Raw genomic sequence first — 14,035 nt, forward strand, 5'->3', positions numbered from 1 at the left:
GGTCATGTCTATGATCCCACACTCAAGCTGAATGAGCCCATGCTCAAGCCTGCAACTTTGGGGTTTCAAACTTGGGTCCTTAGCATCCCAATCTGATGCTCTATCCACTGCGCAACTGCCTGGTCAGGTTCGAATTCTTCTGTACAGTATTACTGGTGGGAATGTAAAATGACACAGACAACCTGGAGAAGAGCTTAGGCATTGTTTAAAAATATGTATAAGAAACCCCTTTTTTTAAAAAAAAAGATTTTACTTATTGACTTTAGAGAGAAAAAAGAGAGAGAAAAATGGGGAGACGAGTGAAAAGCATCAACTCTTAGTTGTTACTTATCATATGTGCCTTGACCAGGCAAGCCCGGGGTTTCAAACTGGAAACTTCAGCAGTCAGGGTCGACGTTCTATCCACTGTGCCACCACAGATCAGGCTAGCCACTTCTTATATACATACACTTACCAGCAATTACAATTCTGGAAATTTATACTAAATCAAAGTTTCTCAAACTTGACACTATTGACATCTCGGGCCAGCTAATCCTTGGTTGCAAGGAAAACACAAGTAAAACCATAATAGGATCTGACTTCACACCCATCAGGATGGGTATTATAAATAAAAATAAATAACAAGTGTTGGCGAGGATGTGAAGAAATTAAAAATATTGGCCCTGGCCGGTTGGCTCAGCGGTAGAGTGTCGGCCTGGCTTGCAGAAGTCCTGGGTTCGATTCCCGGCCAGGGCACACAGGAGAAGCGCCCATTTGCTTCTCCACCCCCCCCTTCCTCTCTGTCTCTCTCTTCCCCTCCTGCAGCCGAGGCTCCATTGGAGCAAAGATGGCCCGGGCGCTGGGGATGGCTCCTTGGCCTCTGCCCCAGGCGCTAGAGTGGCTCTGGTTGCAAAAGAGCGACGCCCGGGAGGGGCAGAGCATCGTCCCCTGGTGGGCAGAGCGTCGCCCCCTGGTGGGCGTGCCAGGTGGATCCCGGTCGGGCGCATGCGGGAGTCTGTCTGACTGTCTCTCCCCGTTTCCAGCTTCAGAAAAATACACACACACACACACACACACACACACACACAAATATATATATATATATATATTGGTCACTGCTGGTGGAAATGTGAAGTGATGTAGCTACTATGGAAAATAGCATGGCAATTCTTCAAAAACTTAATATATGGTCCAGTAATTCTAGTTCTTGGTATATACTTCAAAGAATTGAAAACAAGGACTTAAACTCATACTTGCCCACCCATGTTCATAGCAATATTATTCACAATAGCCAAAAAGTGAAAGCAACACAAGTGTCCACTGATGGATGAACAGACACACAAAATGAGGCATGTACATACAATGCAATATCATTCAGCCTTTAAAAGGAAGAAAATTTTGCCTGTCCAGGCAGTATTGCAGTGGATAGAGCGTTGGAATGGGATGCTAAGGACCCAAGTTCAAAACCTTGAGGTCATGGGTTTGAGCACGGTCTCGAGCACGGTCTCATCTGGTTTGAGCAAGGAGTCCATCATTCTGCTGTAGCCCCCCCCTCAGTCAAAGCACATATGAGAAAGCAATCAATGAACAACTAAGGTGCCACAACAAAGAATTGATGCTTCTCATCTCTCTCCCTTCCTGTCTGTCTGTCCTTATCTGTCCCTCTCTCTGTCTCTATCTCAAAAAAAAAAAAGGAAGAAAATTTTGACATAGACTATAACATGGATGAACTTTGAGGACACTATCCTAAGTGAGCTAAGCCAGTTACAGCAAGACAAATACTGTATAATTCTATTTATATGAAGTGTATAAAGGAGTCAAATCCATAGAGACAGAAAGTATAATGACAGTTGCCAAGATCTAGGGGGAGGGAAGGGATGGGAGGAATTTGCTTAATGAATACAGTTTGTTTTGCAAGACAAAAAATAAAAGTTCTGGAGATGGTAGGTGGTGAGGGTTGCACAACAGTATGAATGTACTTAATGTCACTGGATTGTACACCTTAAAATTTTTAAAAGGGTGACTTTTTTTTACAGGGACAGAGAGAGGGATAGATAGGGACAGACAGACAGGAACGGAGCTAGATGAGAAGCATCAATCATTAGTTTTTCGTTGATTGCTTTCTCATATGTGCCTGGACCATGGGCCTTCAGCAGACTGAGTAACCCCTTGCTCGAGCCAGCGACCTTAGGTCCAAGCTGGTGAGCTTTGTTCAAACCAGATGAGCCCACGCTCAAGCTGGCAACCTTGGAGTCTCGAACCTGGGTCCTCCGCATCCCAGTCTGATGCTCTATCCTCTGCGCCACCGCCTGGTCAGGCGAAAAGGGTGAATTTTATGTTATGTATATTTTACCAAAAATTTTAAAAAGAAAAAAACCCAGGATTTAATTTCTTGGATTACGACTAATAACTGAAGGTTGATAAGCCCTAGGCATCTCACAAAGAACATCTTTGAGAATAAATGTTTGCCTCGTTTTATTTTCCTGGAATAGATTTCTAGAAATGGAACTTCTGGGTCAAAGAGTTTGAACACTGGTAACTTCTCATCTTGATATATATTGCCAAATTGCACTATATTAAAGGTACAGCAACTTAGACTATACCAACAAACAGAAAACCAGAGAAAATAGTTGAAAAATATAACAAAAAGTTAATAGTACTAATACAGAAATACAAATTGATATGGAAATACATTAAGACCAGAATAAGTAAACTGGCAAAGAAAATGAACAGGCATCCTACACACAAAGATACACACACTCACAGAGACAAAATATTTTTTAAATTATGAAATGGTTCACCCTGGCCAGGTAGCTCAGTTGGTTAGAGTGTTGTCCTGATATGCCAAGGTTGCAGGTTTAAGCCCCGGTCAGGGCACCTACAAGAATCAACCAATGATGACATGAATAATTGGAACAACAAATCGATGTTTCTCTCTTTTTCTCTTTTCCTTCCTCTTTGTCTCTAAAAACAATACATTAAAAAATTAAAAATTAAAAAAATTATGAAATGGTCCTATCTCATTGGCAATGAAAAATACAAATGAAAATAATGTTTTTTTAAATTAAACTGAAAACAACTTTCTCAAGAAAAATATAAAGGAAATGCCCATTCTAGGTTTTTGATCAGAAGAGAAAAAATGGGTAAAGATATGAAATTAGCTGAAAGCTTTGGGATAACATGGACATATTGACTTCAGAAGCCAAAGAAATGAATATTGGATTCATTTCTATATGTAATATTAATTTATGAAAGCAGATTTTTAAAAATTTAGAGAAAAGTTAGTTATATGTCTATTCTCCTAACCGAAGACTCTAAAATAGAAAATAACTGAAAAAGAATGTAAGGATAAAAAGAAACCCATGTCTGAAACAAGAGTCAAAAATTCTCCCAACGAAGAAAAACAATTGTGGGTAGTATATATATTATGCAATTAAAATCATATAGCCAACCTCTCTGAGCTCAATAAAAAATAAATAAAGTTAGGAGAGAAATGTAACCTGTGCTGAACATAAAAGGATGGCACAGAGACATATAAAGTGTGTCAGAAAAATGAAATTTCAGAATTACAGTCATGTGTCACTTAATGACAAGAGATATGTTCTGAGAAATGTTTCATTAGGCGATTCTGTCACTATGAAAACATCATATAGTTCACTTGCACCAAGACGGTATGGCCTACTATACACCCAGGCTAGATGGTGCAGCCCATATTGCTCCCAGGCTACCAACCTGTACAGCAGGGGTCCCAAAACTACGGGCCCACGGGCCACATGCGGCCCCCTGAGGCCATTTATCCGGTCCCCACCGCACTTCTGGAAGGGTACCTCTTTCATTGGTGGTCAGTGAGAGGAGCATAGTTCCCATTGAAATATTGGTCAGTTTGTTGATTTAAATTTACTTGTTCTTTATTTTAAATATTGTATTTGTTCCCATTTTGTTTTTTTACCTTAAAATAAGATATGTGCAGTGTGCATAGGAATTTGTTCATAGTTTTTTTTATAGTCCGGCCCTCCAACGGTCTGAGAGACAGTGAACTGGCCCTCTGTGTAAAAAGGTTGGGGACCCCTGCTGTATAGCATGCTGCTGTCCTAAATACTATAGGTAATGTAACATATGGAAGATAAAAAATGGTAACCTATAGAATAAAACTGGTAGGGCACTTACTATGAATGGAGTTTACAAGATTGGAGAATGCTCTGGGTGAGTCAGTGAGGATGTGGTGAGTGACTATGAAGGCCCAGAGCATGACTGTACACTACTGTAGCTTTTATAAATACTGTACATCTAGGCTACACTAAATTTATGGAAAAAATGTTTTTCAAAAATAAATTTACCTTAGCTTACTGTATTTTTTTTACATTATAAACCTTAATTTTTTTTAACTTTTTGACTCTTTCAGTTAGCTTAAAACACACATGTGTGTTCCTGACCTGTGGTGGCGCAGTGGATAAAGCGTTGATCTGGAACACTGAGGTCACTGCTTTGAAACCCTGGGCTTGCCTGGTCAAGGCACATATGGGAGTTGATGCTTCCTGTTCCTCCTCCCCTTCTCTTTGTCTCTCTCTCTTTTCCCTCTCTAAAGTCAAGAAGAAAATCTTTCTAAAAAACCCACACATTGGCCCTGGCGGTTGGCTCAGTGGTAGAACGTCGGCCTGGCGTGTGGAAGTCCTGGGTTCGATTCCCAGCCAAGGCACACAAGAGAAGCGCCCATCTGCTTCTACACCCCTCCCCCTCTCCTTCCTCTCTGTCTCTCTCTTCCCCTCCCGCAGCCAAGGCTCCACTGAAGCAAAGATGGCCCGGGCGCTTGGGATGGCTCTGTGGCCTCTGTCTCAGGCGCTAGAGTAGCTCTGGTCTCAACAGGGCGACGCCCCAGATGGGCAGAGCATCGCCCCCTGGTGGGCGTGCCGGGTAGATCCCAGTTGGGCACATGTGTGAGTCTGTCTGACTGCCTCCCCGTTTCTAGCTTCAGAAAAATACAAAAAAATTATATTAAAAAACCCACACATTGTACAGCTGCACATAAATATTTTTTCTTCTTTATTCTATAAACTTTTTTCTATTTAATATTTTACTTTTTAATTTTCTGTTAAAAACTAAGACACAGCCTGACCAGGTGGTGGCACAGTGGATAGAGCGTGGGTCTGGGACAGTGAGGACCCAGGTTCGAAACCCCAAGGTTGCCGGCTTGAGTACAGGCTCACCAGCTTGAGCACAGGGTTTCTGGCTTGAGTGTGGGATCATATACATGACTCCATGGTCACTGGCTTGAGCCCAAAGGTCACTAACTTGATCCCAAGGTCACTGGCTTGAACAAGGGGTCACTCGGTCTGCTGTAGCCCCCTGATCAAGGCACATATGAGAAAGCAATCAATGAACAACTGAGGTGCCACAAGGAAGAACTGATGCTTCTCATCTCTCTCCCATCTTGTCTGTCTGTCCCCGTCTGTCTCCCCACCTCTCACTTAAAAAACAAACAAAAAACTAAGACAAAACACAGGAGCTTAGGCCTACACAGGGTCAGCATCATCAACGTTACTGTCGCCCACCACCACATCTTGTCCCACCATAAGGTCTTCAGGGGCTACAACACTCGTAGAGCTGTCACCTCCATACCAATACCTTCTTCTGGAACACCTCCTGAAGGACCTACCTGTCTGAGGCTTTTCTTGAGAAAATGTCCTTCTTCTCAGAAATATGCCCATGGTAGTTTGCTTGGTTTGTTTTTCTTTCATCATAGATTTGCTTGTTAGCAGATAATACACCATGAACATTCTTCTCTATTCATGGAAATGTTTTGGTGTTGGGGTCCATGTTTTCAAACATCTAAAAGTCTTTTTTATTTATTTATTTACTTATATTTTTTTAATTAAAGTTGATATTCAATATAAGTTTGTATTAGCTCTGGGTGTGCAGCACAATGGTTAGACATTTATATAATTTACAAAGTGATCCCCCGATAATCCTAGAATCTACCTGGCAGCATATACAGATATTACAATATTATTGACTATTTTCCCTATGCTGAACTTCACATCCTCGTGACTATTTTGTACATGTTTTCAAACTTTTTAAAGAGCTGTTGAGGTCTGCAAAAGCTTCTGTTAATACCTGTACTGTAAATTTTTTTATGGGGAGTTTCTTTCCTTTTTCATCTGCAGTTGGCTTTTCTCTTGCCTTTTTACAGCTACGCATTCCTTTTCCAGTTTGAACAACTCATTAGTAATCGGGAATCACCCTAGGAGTTCCATAATGTCATTCTCATCCACGCTCAGGTTAAACTTGTTTGCCATCTAAACCACAGACACTTTTATTTTTGCAACTTCATTTTTGTCAAATCCTTTAACGTCATAGACAAACATCTCTAGTGTCTTTCTCCAGATACCATTTATACACCCTTTGGTGACATCACTCCAAACACAAGCAAGGTTGTTGTTGCAGTCATAAATGTTGTAATCCTCCAAGAAGGGCTCAGAGACTCCTTAGGTGTAGCAGTAGTTTGGGCCAAGGTCCTCCTCAGGTAGCAGACCATGAAAGCTGCTATAATTATTTGATTTATTGATTGCATCAAAAAGTGGTGTTTCGCCTGACCAGGCTGTGGCGCAGTGGATAGAGCATCAGACTGGAATGCTAAGGACCCAGGTTTGAAACCCCGAGGTTGCCAGCTTGAGCGCAGGTTCACAAGTTTGAGCACGGGTCACTGGCTTGAGCATGGGATCATAGACATGACCTCATGGTTGCTGGCTTGAGCCCAAAGGTCACTGGTTTGAAGCCTACGGTCACTAGCTTGAAGCCCAAGATTGCTGGCTTGAGCCCAAGGTCGCTGGCTTGAGCAAGGGGTCACTCAATCTACTGTAGCCCCCCCCACCCCAGTCAAGGCACATATGAAAAAGCAATCAATGAACAACTAAGGTGGCGCAACGAAGAATTGATGCTTCTTATCTCTCTCCTTCCTGTCTGTCCCTATCTGTCCCTCTCTCTGACTCTGTCTCTCTCTTTTACAAAACTACAAAAAAATTTTAAGTGGTGTTTGGAGTGATAATCACCACTTTGATACTGTGATGACAATCACTAACAAAGTGGGATAATTAGGAGCATTACTAGCCATAAGCAAAATCTTGAATGGCATATTATTCTCCCAAGAGTATTTCACCACTTCGCTGGTACAGCAATATAGAAGAGCGTATTGGAAGTGGAGCCTTCATTGCTTGGCCACTCATTGCTCCTGTAGGACACTGGCAGTGGGCTCACTGACATGCCTAAGGCCCTGGGGTTCTCACCAGGCCAGGTCATGAAGGGTTTCAGTTTGTAGCCAGCAACACTGACTCCGTTTCTGAAACAGTGAGGTTTTATCCATATTGAATATTTTCTCTGGCAGGTAATTTCTTTCCCACAATCAGCTAATCCAGAGTTTCCAAAAATTCGTCACTGCCTTCATGAGTCAACACTTGCAGACTCACACTCACTTTCACCTATGTAATGATTAACAGTTCTCTAATTGTTTCAACCACCTGAGGTAGCAGAAAATTCAACATCGGAGTTGGTCTAGTCTTTCCCTTCAACATTACATACTTTTTTGCATTGGCCGTGATTGTCACGGGGCAGAGAAGGATGTGCTTCTGTGTCTTATCTTCAATCCAAGTCATTAGAAGTTTCTCGAATATAGGCTCTTCACACATTATCGTTAGCTTCACTGCCTACAAAGAAGCAGCTCCTTTAACAGCTTCCAACACTCTGTTCTTGTTCCTCAGGATCATAGCTACGGTGGAATGAGGCATGCCTGACTGGTGAACAATAACCATCACTGATTTCTACCTTCATAGTCCTTAATCACTTCTAATTTAGTCCCCAATTCATTCCCTCCATGTGGCTTCTTACTGGTGACAATAGCTGTGAATTGTGAATTATGTTTGTTTAGGGGCTATGATGAACAAAATTAGATGAGATCAAATGAAGCACAAAAGAAAAAGATGCAATCAAGACACAAGTAAATATAAGTTGTATGAGGCTGTTGTTGGCAGCGTAACAGAGCAGACGATTTTATAGCAAACTTTTTTTGTAAGTAGAAATAGCACACTCTAAAATAACAATGGAAAGTTTAGTACAGTAATGCATAAACCATTAACATAGTTGTTTTTATGACATAACCCCCTTACATCTTCCCCTTTCATTCTGATGTATAAAATAGGTGATGGCCCTGGCCGGTTGGCTCAGCGGTAGAGTGTCGGCCTGGCGTGCGGGGGACCCGGGTTCGATTCCCGGCCAGGGCACATAGGAGAAGCGCCCATTTGCTTCTCCACCCCCACCCCCTCCTTCCTCTCTGTCTCTCTTTTCTCCTCCCGCAGCCAAGGCTCCATTGGAGCAAAGATGGCCCGGGCGCTGGGGATGGCTCCTTGGCCTCTGCCCCAGGCGCTAGAGTGGCTCTGGTCGCAACGAGCGATGCCCTGGAGGGGCAGAGCATCGCCCCCTGGTGGGCAGAGCATCGCCCCTGGTGGGCGTGCTGGAAGGATCCCGGTCGGGCGCATGCAGGAGTCTGTCTGACTGTCTCTCCCCGCTTCCAGCTTCAGAAAAATACAAAATAAATAAATAAATAAATAAAATAAAATAGGTGGTGAAACCATCCTTTTCTGAAGCATGTCCTCAATCCATTGAGATTTTGCTTCCTGGCAACTGCTGTTGACAGTTTGGCTCAAATTAATTCATAAAAATTTTCTACAGGTTTGGCTGTTGGCTCAGTAGTAGAGCGTCTGCCCGGCATGTGGTCCTGGGTTTGATTCCGTCAGGGCACACAGGAGAAGCACCCATCTGCTTCTTCACCCTTCCCCCTCTCCTTTCTCTCTATCTCTCTCTTCCCCTCCTGCAACCAAGGCTCCATTGGAGCAAAGTTGGCCCAGGTGCTAAGGACGGCTCCGTGGCCTCCACCTCAGGTGCTAGAAAGGCTCTGGTTGCAGTGGAGCAATGACTCCGAGGGACAGAGCATTGCCCCCTGGTGGGCTTGCCGAGTGGATCCTAGACGCTTCCCCCCTCCTTCCCCCGGCTTCTCACTTCGGAAAAACACAAAGAAAAATTCTCTACAGGTTTGGACATTTCTTACATCAACAATGTATACAATTCTTATGTTTTTCAATGTCTAAAAACAAAGCAGAATTAGCTGTTTATCATTTTCATCTCCCCCATCACTCAGCCACAGGTTAAAAAACCATCTTTGTTTAGCTTTATATTTCCACAAAAGAAAAATCTGAAAAGACACATACCATGATATTACTGTGCTTATCTCTAAGTGGTGAATTACCGGTGGCTTCATTTGAAAAAAGAAAAGCAATAAAAATCATCTATATACTTATGTAAATGTTATATACAAGTATTGAAATCTAATAGCAGCTTTAATAGAATGACCCCTGGATTCTGTCTTTTTTCAGAGATCAGAGTTAACATCTTCCTTTATACCAGCTTTGTTAAACTGATAAGAGCAGATACCTACATTTGATCATAGCCGAAAGGCCAAGAAACAATACACCAGCTTTTATAAACTTTATCTAAAGCTGAAAAGCTACAGTCCTCAAGTTACTCTGAGGTTGGCATACTTAAGAGAGATGTGACTAGCCTGGCCTGTGGTGGCGCAGTAAAGTGTTGACCTGGAACGCTGAGGTCGCCAGTTCAAAACCCTGGGCTTCCCTGGTCAAGGCACATATGGGAGATGATGCTTCCTGCTCCCCCCCCTTCTCTCTCCTCTCTAAAAAAAATGAATAAAGACAAAAGAGAGAGAGAGATGTGACTACACACGCAGACGCTGTGGGCTGTAGCATCCACCGGGCATGAGAACAAACATCGGAGACTTTCAGGAGTTAAGATGTTACTTTATTGGCCAGTTTAACCTGCGCAGGGGAGAAATCCCGAGATGTCCGGAGACACCGTGCCCACAAGGAGCTGCAAATGGGAGCCGCGCCTGGAGCTTACAGTCAGGTCCTTATATATCCTAAGTGAGCAAGCATAGGACAGAAGCAGATGTGGCAGTTTAGCTATTGGCTAGGGAGGTCACACGCAGCATAGCAACAGGGGCCGGCATAGCAACAGGGGCCGGTTTTAGCTTAGTGGCGAATTTCAAACATAAACTTCTGATAAGGGTCTCTGACCTTCTTTGTTCTCAGCCTCACGGGCCATATCAGTACTCCCTGTTCCTTCAATAGTTACACTCTTTGCAGCACTCCCTGAATCTAACATGGGCAATCAGCAGCCTCCGGTGAATATATCCTTTAGTATTATTGCTATTTCTAACCATGCTATCCTCAGTTTTTCTTCTTAGTTCAGTAGAAATACTCTGGAGAGAGCGTATCTGTTTGGGGTTTTACTCACTAAATCTCATTATGTCATTTTCTTCCTATTTTTTCTCCATCTGTATCAATCAGAGTTTATTCAGAGAAGCAGAACTGCTCTAAGGGGTAGACTACGGAATCTATCAGAGGAGTCAGCACTCACCCAGTTGTGGGAGCTGATGGAGCAGTTTACGCAGCTTGTCGCCTCTACATCTGGTGTTGACATTGCAATCGGGGAGGAAAGCTAGTTGTGAGAACCAAGGCGAACTGGAAACTGCGAGGAGGGATCGAAACCCACAAAGAAAACTGGAACCCGGGTACTTGTTTGTCTCTCGTGGCTCCAGTCTCGATCGTGTGGGTGACCGCAGTGTTAGCGAACTTCGCAAATTCACTTAGGGTATTCTACTCAGGAAGGAAATGTGGTGTTGTTGGGGAGTTGTATTTACTTGTAGCAAGTAAAGGAGGTGCAAGACTCACATCAAAAACTCCATCTCCCTGAAGGGAGGTGTAGCCATTGCCTATACACAGTGTTTGGTTAATTACATGTTGATTTCTTCTTGGCAGCTGGCTAAATTTATGTTGGGTTCTGATCCAGCTTATCAAGTTATAGCTGCATCTCCAAAATACTGTGCTACATTTTAACATTTAGGAAGAATAGCGTTTAGTAAAAACTGCCCAGACCTTGAGACTATTGTCCTACCTAACAATAGAAGCTGGTGCCCACATCACAGAGCTACATTTGCACTTGAAATCTGGCCTTAGAGAATCTAAAACAGGAAGCCCAGTAGTAGCCAGATGAGCCTCCAGTCCACGGGCTGCCCCATGCCAACATAAGCCAGCAGATGAGCAGTAACGTGAGCAAGCTACCACAGTGCCCAGGGCTCTGCACGGACTTTCTGAAGGTTTTATATATAGTGTATATATACTATGCAACTGCATTTCTGCCCAAATCTCATAGAAAATGTGTCTTGTAACTAATCCACAGCAAACAAACCTATATAGGGAGGGAAATTCTGTGAAATATAGTTCCAGTTTACCAAAGGTGACACAGTCCAAAGTCACCACTTTATCTATAAACCAAGGAATTTCATTTCCTTTAGCTACAAACTTCAGATTACATGCACTGTTGTGAGGATGACAGGAGATTTCACATGGGCATATGGGAAATAAAATCTCACGCATTAAAATTGAAAAAGTTTGCATTTTTGAAACACTGAAATTTGTAATTTTAGCCTAGACATTTTCCCTTAATTTGAATTTCATATATCCAGTTGCCTACTTGACATCTCCTCTTGGATACCTCATAGATATATCAAAATTATGTCTAAAACTGAAATTTTGATCTTTTTCTCTCTTGCGAAACCGTTCCATTTACTACCTTCCCCATTTTAGTCAATGGCAACTTGAGCCTTCTCAATGCTTAGGCCAAAAATCTTGCAGTCATGCTTGGTTTCTTTCTCATACCTCACAGCCAACCCACCAGGAGTCAGAAACTCCTGGTCTCTCCACATTCAAAATGTAACAACCTCCACTGCCGCCACCTTGGCTTAAGCCATCGCCACTGTCCCTCACATGGATTACCTGGCAGTCACCTACCTAGAGCTACCAGATAAAATACAGGCTCCCCAGTTACATTTGAATTTTAGATAAACGGCAGACCATTATTTAGTATAAGTATGTTTCATACAGCATCCTCTGCCTGTAATACCCTTCCGCTATCCTTCCATGTGGCAAACTCCCACTTCTTTCAGGCACTTCCTCAAATGTCAGCTTTTCAGGGACTTTTTCCCTGATCCCTATTTTATTAAAAAAGTTTAATAAAATAAACTTTTTCACTTTACTTTATTTTATTTTACTTTTTTATAAATAAATTTTTATTTTAATGGGGTGACATCAATAAATCAGGGCACATATATTCAAAGAAAACATCTCCAGGTTATCTTGTCATTTAGTTCTGTTGCATACCCATCACCCAAAGAGAGATCGTCCTCCGTCACCCTCCATCCAGTTTTCTTTGTACCCCTCCACCTCCACCTCCCCCTCACCCTCCTCCCCTCTCCCCACCCCCTGTAACCACCCAGTGCCTGTCCATGTCTCTTAGTCTCGTTTTTATGTCCCACCAATGTATGGAATCCTGCAGTTCCTGTTTTTTTTCTGATTCACTTATTTCACTCCGCACAATGTTATCAAGATTCCACCATTCTGCTGTAAGTGATCCGATATCATCATTTCTTCTAGCTGCATAGTATACCATGGTGTATATGTGCCCCATCTTCTTTATCCAGTCTTCTATTTTTTTTTACAGTGATTAAAAGCCTTTAAGCAAACTCTTGGCCAATACAGCAAGAATCCATAAAAGAGTAGTGTCCTTAACATGTTCACCAAGTCCAAGTTGGCCCCATCACCATGCCAAATTCTTGAAAAATGCAACCCAAACACAGTTCAGTCTGTTAGGAGCTGTCACAGGGAGCAGGAGTCCAGGAAAAGTCCACATCCAGGAAAAGTCCACATGGCACTGGAGTTGTCACCATTCTATACTTTGCAGCTCATGCCAAGTCCCAATGACTGCTGCTTCTAGCTGGTAATGATTCAGGTAGACTGGAAAAGCCATTTGCAGCATGCGTGGATATGGAGCTTCTGTTCTCCTCTGCCTGGAGAGTTGAGACCAGGTTGCTTTTCCCTGGAGCTCTGCGACTGTGGCATGGTAAAGAGAACCTTGGGATACACTAAATTAAGCTGGGTGGCAAAGGTAGATTCATAATAGAAGTGGGAAAAAGGGGGAAAGAGAGCTCTAAATTAGGAGTAGGTCCCAGCCTGAAATATGAGTGGGTCATTGAGGTAGGAGGGATAAAGGAAACACTATATATTAAGCAAAGCAGCAGAAAATAGGACTATCAACACCCACAACAGAGATCTTTGAGGGAAGAGTAAAAAACCTGACTATTCAGGCAAAACATAGTTAAGTGGCCCTTGTCAAATGAGATCAGTTTACCTGCTTCTTGGAAGAAATACCCTAGGCTCGTCCACAGTATCGTAGATGGGGCCAACGGCCCTGGGCACCTTCAGCCGTCAGTGGCTAACCCCAGCATTCTGGGCAAAGTTAGGTCATAGGTGGCTGGAGCAGGGCTGGAAGAGACTGAACCCTTCCTTAGAGGAGCGAGGGGGAAGCCTACCTTCCAGTGTCCCTGTTTCCTCACAACAGAGGCATGTAAGCCTGGCAGGCTTGAGTTCAATGGCCTTCCTTTCCACTATTGAAGCAGGACCCAGATGGCATCCTATGAGACCCCTTTGGGGCATTGGAGCCTTTAAGGGTGTATCCTAAAAGCTGGTAGCTCCCCTGATCTCTATTGTGCTTTTTCTGCCTCTAGGTATCTTAAAAGCCATGCTTAGAAGATCTCGCTGAGGGGTTTGAGGATCCCCATTCGCCTATATAAATCTTTTCCATATATCTGGAGCTATTTGGAAAAAGACAAAACAGTGTTATTAGCTGGATCTAATAAAGAAGGTAGTAGTTTGCAGGTGAAAAAGATTTGGTGTCTCCTGTTCATCAGCATTCAAAAGAAATGTAAAATTTTTTTTTTGTATTTTTCTGAAGCTGGAAACGGGGAGAGACAGTCAGACAGACTCCCGCATGCGCCCGACTGGAATCCACCTGGCACGCCCACCAGGGGCGACGCTCTGCCCACTAGGGGGCGATGCTCTTGCCCTCCAGGGCGTCACTCTGCCGTGACCAGAGTCACTCT

The 14,035-nt window shown here is 43.1% G+C and overlaps 1 pseudogene; it reads right to left on the bottom strand.

Annotated features, from left to right (window-relative positions):
- Positions 1–9,318: 9,318 nt before the first annotated feature.
- LOC136317905 (U2 spliceosomal RNA) lies at positions 9,319–9,492 on the bottom strand (annotated as a pseudogene).
- Between the last annotated feature and the right edge of the window lie 4,543 nt (positions 9,493–14,035).

This window comes from Saccopteryx bilineata, chromosome X (genome assembly GCF_036850765.1).
Source record: "Saccopteryx bilineata isolate mSacBil1 chromosome X, mSacBil1_pri_phased_curated, whole genome shotgun sequence".
NCBI lineage: Eukaryota > Metazoa > Chordata > Mammalia > Chiroptera > Emballonuridae > Saccopteryx > Saccopteryx bilineata.